This window comes from Camelus bactrianus, chromosome X, assembly GCF_048773025.1.
Source record: "Camelus bactrianus isolate YW-2024 breed Bactrian camel chromosome X, ASM4877302v1, whole genome shotgun sequence".
NCBI lineage: Eukaryota > Metazoa > Chordata > Mammalia > Artiodactyla > Camelidae > Camelus > Camelus bactrianus.
The window spans coordinates 31,677,028-31,683,252 of NC_133575.1; the positions used below are offsets into that span (position 1 = coordinate 31,677,028).

General features: G+C 50.3%; 1 non-coding gene across 1 annotated transcript; it reads right to left on the reverse strand.

The window, feature by feature from the left end:
• Positions 1-1,060: 1,060 nt before the first annotated feature.
• Positions 1,061-1,133, reverse strand: TRNAV-AAC (transfer RNA valine (anticodon AAC)). Its single transcript has one exon. It is a non-coding gene; the product is annotated as a tRNA-Val (tRNA).
• Between the last annotated feature and the right edge of the window lie 5,092 nt (positions 1,134-6,225).

A 6,225-nucleotide genomic window follows, 5' to 3' on the forward strand; every position in this document is an offset into this window, starting at 1 on the left:
GAGTCTGTAACCCTTATCCTTGAACCTGGGTGGGCCTTTGTTACTGTTTTGATTTATAGAGTGTGGAAGGAGTGATGCTCTGTGACTTCTGAGGCGAGCTCATAAAAATGCACTGTCCTCTTGCCTTACTCTCTTGGGACACTTGCTCTGGGAACCCAGCTACCATGCCATGAGGAAGTTCAAGCTGCATGTGGAGAGGAACCAAGATTGATAGCCCACAGCCCCAGCTGAGCTTCCATGAAGCACCCAATACCAACTTGCCAGTCACGTGAGAGAGCCATCTTGAAAGTCAATCCTTGTGGTAGGGAAAATCTAAGATGGCACCCAATGATGGTATTCTTGACCTTGTGTCATCTCCTCCTCTTTATGGAGACTAGACTGAGTACCTAGCTTCTAACAAATGGAGTACAGAAGAGGTAATAAGATGACACTCCCAAGGTTGTTATGCAAAGACTGTGGCTTCTGTCTCATACACTCCCACACACACTCTGTCTTGCATTTCTTGCCCTGGGGCAAGCCAGCTCCCATGTTGTGAGGCAGCCCTGTAGAGAGGCCCAGGCGGTAAGAGAGAAAGACCTGCCATCAACCACGTGAGTGAACTTGGAAGCAGATTCCCCACCAGCCAGGCCTTTGGAAGGGAACCCAAATGCAGCCAGCAGCCTGACTGCAATCAGGTGATGCACATGGAACTGGAGACACCCAGTTAAACTTCACCCAGATTTTAGACCCACAGAAACTGTGTGAGATTATAAATTTTTTTTAAGCTACTAAATGTTGGGGTAAATTATTAGGCAGCAAGAGGTAACTAATACAATCTTCTAGTCCCCAGTCAAGTCAGTCCAGCTGATGCTGCATGGAGCAGGGACAAGGTATCCCCACCCAGCCCTGCCCAAATTACACGATTGTGAGTAAAATAAGTGACTGCTGGGTTTTTAACCCATTAGGTTTTGGAGTGGTTTGCTATGTGACTATGGTTAACTTTTTCTCATTGAGAGGTTTTTTAAAATTTTTTTAAAACTTTTTTTTTTAGGAGAGAGGTAATTAGGTTTGTTTGTTTAGATGGAGGTACTGGGGATTGAACCCAGGACCTCATGCATGTTAGGCGTGCACTCTACCACTGAGCTATACCCTCCCCACTTCATTGAGAGCTATATGACAGGTACTAGGGAAACAAAGCAAACCAGGCCTAAAGATTCATCTGCTGTAGCCTAGTGTATCCATCTGCTTAGGCTGCCATAACAAGGACCACAGACTGGGTAGCTTAAAGGATAGAAATTTATTGTCTCAGTTCTGGAAGCTAGAAGTCCAAGTTCAAGGTGTCAGCAGGGCTGGTTTCTCCGGAGGCTTCTCTCCTTGGCTTGCAGACGGCTGCCTTCTCCATGAGTCTTCACATACCTGTGCATCTGTGCATCTAAATTTCCTCTTCTTTTTAAGGACACCAGTCTGATTGGATTAGGGCCCGCTCTAAAGGCTTCATTTAAATTTAATCATCCTTTAAAGACTGTCTCCAAATACAGTGTCATTCTCAGTCTGTAGGGGTTAGGGCTTCAACTTGGGAATTTTGGGAGGACACAATTCAGCCCATAAGACCCAGTCAACCCAGTTCTTCTTGAAGGTCCCCAAAGAACTGATTTTTCAAGAGAAAATAAAATATCCTTCTCTCTTCTTGCTGAAGCATTTCACAATGGTTACAATTGTCATCGTCTTCCGAAAGTTTTTAAAAATCCCCTTTAAATGTACTTCTGCCTTTAGGAAAGCAATACCCAGCTCCTAGTAATAGTGTCCGCCTCCTCTGGGTTCTCTGTGGGTTTCTGGGCTTCTCCAGGTCCATGACAGTCACAAAGCCTGTAGCAATGGCTCAGGCAGACCCAGACCCCCGGTGGATGCAGGCCTGTGACAGACACAGGCCCACAGAGGTCACAGAACTTCCTGCAGACACAGGCCTTGGGCGGTCACTGGGCCCAGCTCCTGGGCAAACACCGACTCCAGGGGTAAAACACTGGGCCCACGGTCCTAGTTTTCTGGTGACTTCAGTGAGGCCAGAGGAGCTGATTCCCGGCCTCCAGTTAAGCACTTGCCAAGGATTAATGACTGCAGGAGAGCTGATAGCCTGAGGCAGAGCGGAAAGCTATTCCCCTCAGCTCAGCGTTAATTCCATCTTTATGAGTCCAGATTCTCCCCAGGTTGTTTTCTGTTTTCCTACAAAACAGAGGGTTGGGAAAGAGGCACGTTTTCCCACTACGAGACATCATTCTACTACAGCAGAGCTCTCCTGCTCAGGGTGAGGGATGGGGTGGTAAAAACTCCTAGGAGGCTGCTAGTCAGCAGCCTTTTTGTGAACAGAGGTCTTCTCTGAGGCACTCCGGGTGTGCCGGAGAGGACCTCTCTCTCCTCCGGGCTCACCTTTCTGCCCACCATTTTACACCTGAGCATGACCATAGGCCAGGCGCCCAGCTCGGTGCTTGTTTTCCTTAAGTGTCTCGGATTTCCATTGCTTCCAGAAACCCTGCAAAGGCGGTCCCCTCCACCCAGAAACCCAGGCTTGTCCCGGGATGACTTAGAGGCCCCTCCAGGTAAATATGCTTTCCTGGAGGCTGTGGTATTTTTTTGGTTCTGGCAGGTGGGGTGAAGGAAGGAGAGGCTTTTGGGGGTTTCTTCCCATCCGAGCTGCCCGTGTTAGAGGGTGAGGGGCGTGTGTGCCAGGCACAGAAAGGTGGCCTTCCTGCACGGGCTTCTGGGCCTGCGTCCCTGGCTAGGTTCGCTGGTCGGCTCTGGGTGGACACACCCTGCCGAGGACAACAAAAGTGAGGCCCCAGTGGACAGGCCACTGTGGACAGAGCACAAGCCTCTGAAATAGCTCTTCAGCTCCGGTCCAAACCTCCGAAATGTGACTTTGGGGTAGGACAAAGGCCGCTGTGGAGCAGAAATGGGACAAATATGTAACAGTGCAGGGGTCCTGTAATTCCATTCAATTGCAGGTTTCTAAGAGCAAAAGAAGCAGATTTCTAAGAAAAACCTTCCTGGGGACACTGGGGCGGGGTCCCCCGAGTCACCTCCTCCCAGGGCAGGGGCCCAGCAGCAAGCAGGCCCCTGTCCAAGGCGGGCTGGGTTGCCACGGGCCTCCAGGCGTCAGCCCCATCCTTGGCTGAGGCTGGAAGAGCCTGATTAACATGAAAACGGAAGACACTTGAGCTGCTGGCTTTCTGGGCGGCTGAGGGGGAAGGTGATCGTTCTATCACTGTCTTTCTTGGCTGATTAGATGATTCAGCATATTCCCGGCCTCTCTCTTGGCTGAGGTGATTTATAGTGAGCTCTGCAGGCCTGACTAGGGTGAGTGATGGGGGCTAGGGGCCCATCCTCTGTGTGCGGGCGTGTGTGTGCGCGTGCGCACACACTCTACACATCACGTACACAGCACCAGATGGGGGTGTGTGTGTGAGAGATGAAAACATTTGCAGGCCTCTCACAGCCACTCTGGCTGCTGACAGTTTCTACTGGAGAAATTCTCCTCTCAGGAGAAAATATTTACTTACGAGTATCTCTTCAGGGAAGGAATGAGAAGGAGGGCAGGGTTTTAGGGCTTCGTCCACTCAGCTGTTGTGAGTTAAGAGCTTTGGGGAAACAAATGAGGACATGCTTGCTTTGAGGGAGGGGAGAAGGGCTGGGGCGCTTTGCCTCCAGTGTCTGAACTCGCTTCTCTGACAGCTGCAGTGGCCAATGGGGCAGAGGCTGTGGGCAGACAACACAATGGGAACGTGTGTATACATTTGGGATGTGCCCAAGATGCACTTCGGTAGCATCATTTAAGCATTTCTTATAGATATTTGGATGGGCTGCTCTGGGTAATTGCTCTAATGTGTAGTTCTGTCCACTCTGGGGTGTAGGCAGATCTTGTATCTACTGAGCCAACGCAGCAAGGGAAGTTATGTTGCATCCTTAGGGGTAAGGAAGCCACTGCTTAATCTTTCTGGAGGAGTTAAAGATGGACCACATTGGGTGTTTTGGCTGCTGTGAGGAGGACTGGCTGTTTCCATTCATGTGTCTTCCCCCAAGAGTCTCTATAACTTCCATAATAATCTCATCATAGAATACTGACCATTGCTGGACACTTCCTAAGTCACCCATTGGAAACTTGAGAGCCCTAGCCTGCTATTCCCTACCATCCTCATCACTGTCACCATCAGTCCTATCAACATCGTCTTCCCCCATGCTTATTAAGTACATAGGGCATGTGAACAGTTATTCCAGATGCTCTCCAGACTTCATATATTCCCCAAGACAGTCCTTTGGCAATACTCTTAGCATCCTGTGATGGGTAAAGGTATGCATCAGCTGGACTGGGCCACAGGAAGTCTGACATTTGGTCAAACATTATTCTGGGTGTGTCTGCCTGGGCGTTTCTGGATAAGGTTAACATGTGAGTCTGTAGACTGAGGAAGGCAGATTGCCCTCCCCAAGGTGGGTGGGCCTCATCCAATCAGTTGAAGGTCTGACAAAAATGAAAAGGCTGAGTAAGAGGGAAAACCTCCTGCCTGGCTGATGAACTGGGATGGTGGGCTTCTCCTGCCCTTAGAGTGGAACTTATACCCTCAGCTCTTCTGGTTCTCAGGCCTTTAGACTCAGACTACAACTACACCACTGGCTCTTCTGGGGCTCCAGCTGCCAAATGCACATCCTAGGATTTCCCAGCCTCCACAGAAGTAAGAAACAATTCCTCTCTCTCTCTCTCCACCCCCCCCACCCCCGTCTAGATATAGAGAGGTGAGGGGAGAGAGAGAGAGTCCATATATATATATGTGATATGTACAGATAGATAAATAAATATATCCTATTGGTTCTACTTCTCTGGAGAACTCTGACTAATTCATATCCCCATTTAACACATAAGAAAACTGAGGCATGGAGAGGCCAGTTCATTGCACAAGGTCCTACTTAGGAAGTAAAAATTTGCACCCAGAAAGTGTGACTCCTGCATAACCCATTAGTTCCCTCTGGCTCCTCAGCTTCTGCACATGCAATTAATTCCTCATTGTGAGAGAACAAGCTGCCAAGCTTGGGTCCTGGGCCTGGTCGCTGACTGGCGCCACCTCCCCCCATCCAGACCCCGCCCCCCACCAGGGCCCCATCACAGAAGATTAGTGAGAATTCCCTAGGGCTGGCTTGCCACCTCCTGGGTTCTCAAATCACAATCCAAGAAGCCAGGGGATGCAGTAAAGCGGGAAGTGAGAGGGGGCTTCTGCGTCCAGCTGGCTGTTGAAGTGCCGTGTGGCCTTCCCTCTGCACCTCTGTTTTGTCACCTGTGAGAGAGGAGGTGTTGCCTCCCCGATCTCAGTGGCTCCTGATTCCTGAGATTCCATGGGGCTATGACCTTCCAGATGGATGGTTAAGCAGCCCGAAGTAACAAAACTCCGCCATTTCTCAGCCCAAGTGCTTCCCATTAAACTGCAGAGCCAGGAAGGTGGGGGGTGAGAGGTCAGGATTTGCAGCCATGCTCTGCCCTTCACCGGGAGACTTTGGGCAAGTTCCTTCATCTCTCCCCGCCTATTTCTGTAAAATGAGGCTGATGGTCCCAAGTCCGGGGATTGCTGCCATGGTTACCGGAGGTAAGGCAGGCACTGTGCTCATAAGTGGCTCTGGTGTGTACTTCCTTTTCTGACTCGATTTACGTCAATGTGGCTCATTTTCCCAGCCCAAGGTCTGCAGGCGTCATCCCTTTCTCTTCTCTTCCCTTCCTGGAGGCTGAGAAAGCCTTGAGAACACTACGCGATCCAGCCACTCCCTTAAAGGATCAAGCTTGCTTTCTCTCTTCATTTTCTCCCCCTCTTCCTTGTTTCCTGGCTCTTTTCCCTGATTCCTGTCTTTTTCTCAACCAGCAGTTGCTTAGAAGCTCTCGCTACATACATTTGTGCTGTTTCCCTCAAGGTCACGTTCCCACCAGCTTTATGCACGTGAAGCCAACAGCCTCCCTTCTCAGCCTGGTATCACGTGGCTGCTTAAAGCAGGGAGGAGGGCAGAGGCCACCTCTCCAAGGCCATGCGTGCATGCAGACGCGGACACCCACGGATGCATATGTGTGCGTGTCAGTGCAGAAACCCACGTGTGTGTGTTTGTGTGCATACATGTGGAGGTACACGTGTGTGTACATGTAGACACCCACATGTATATTTGTGCACGCACGGACACCCACGCCTGTGTGTGAGTACGTGCGGACATTATGCACACGTA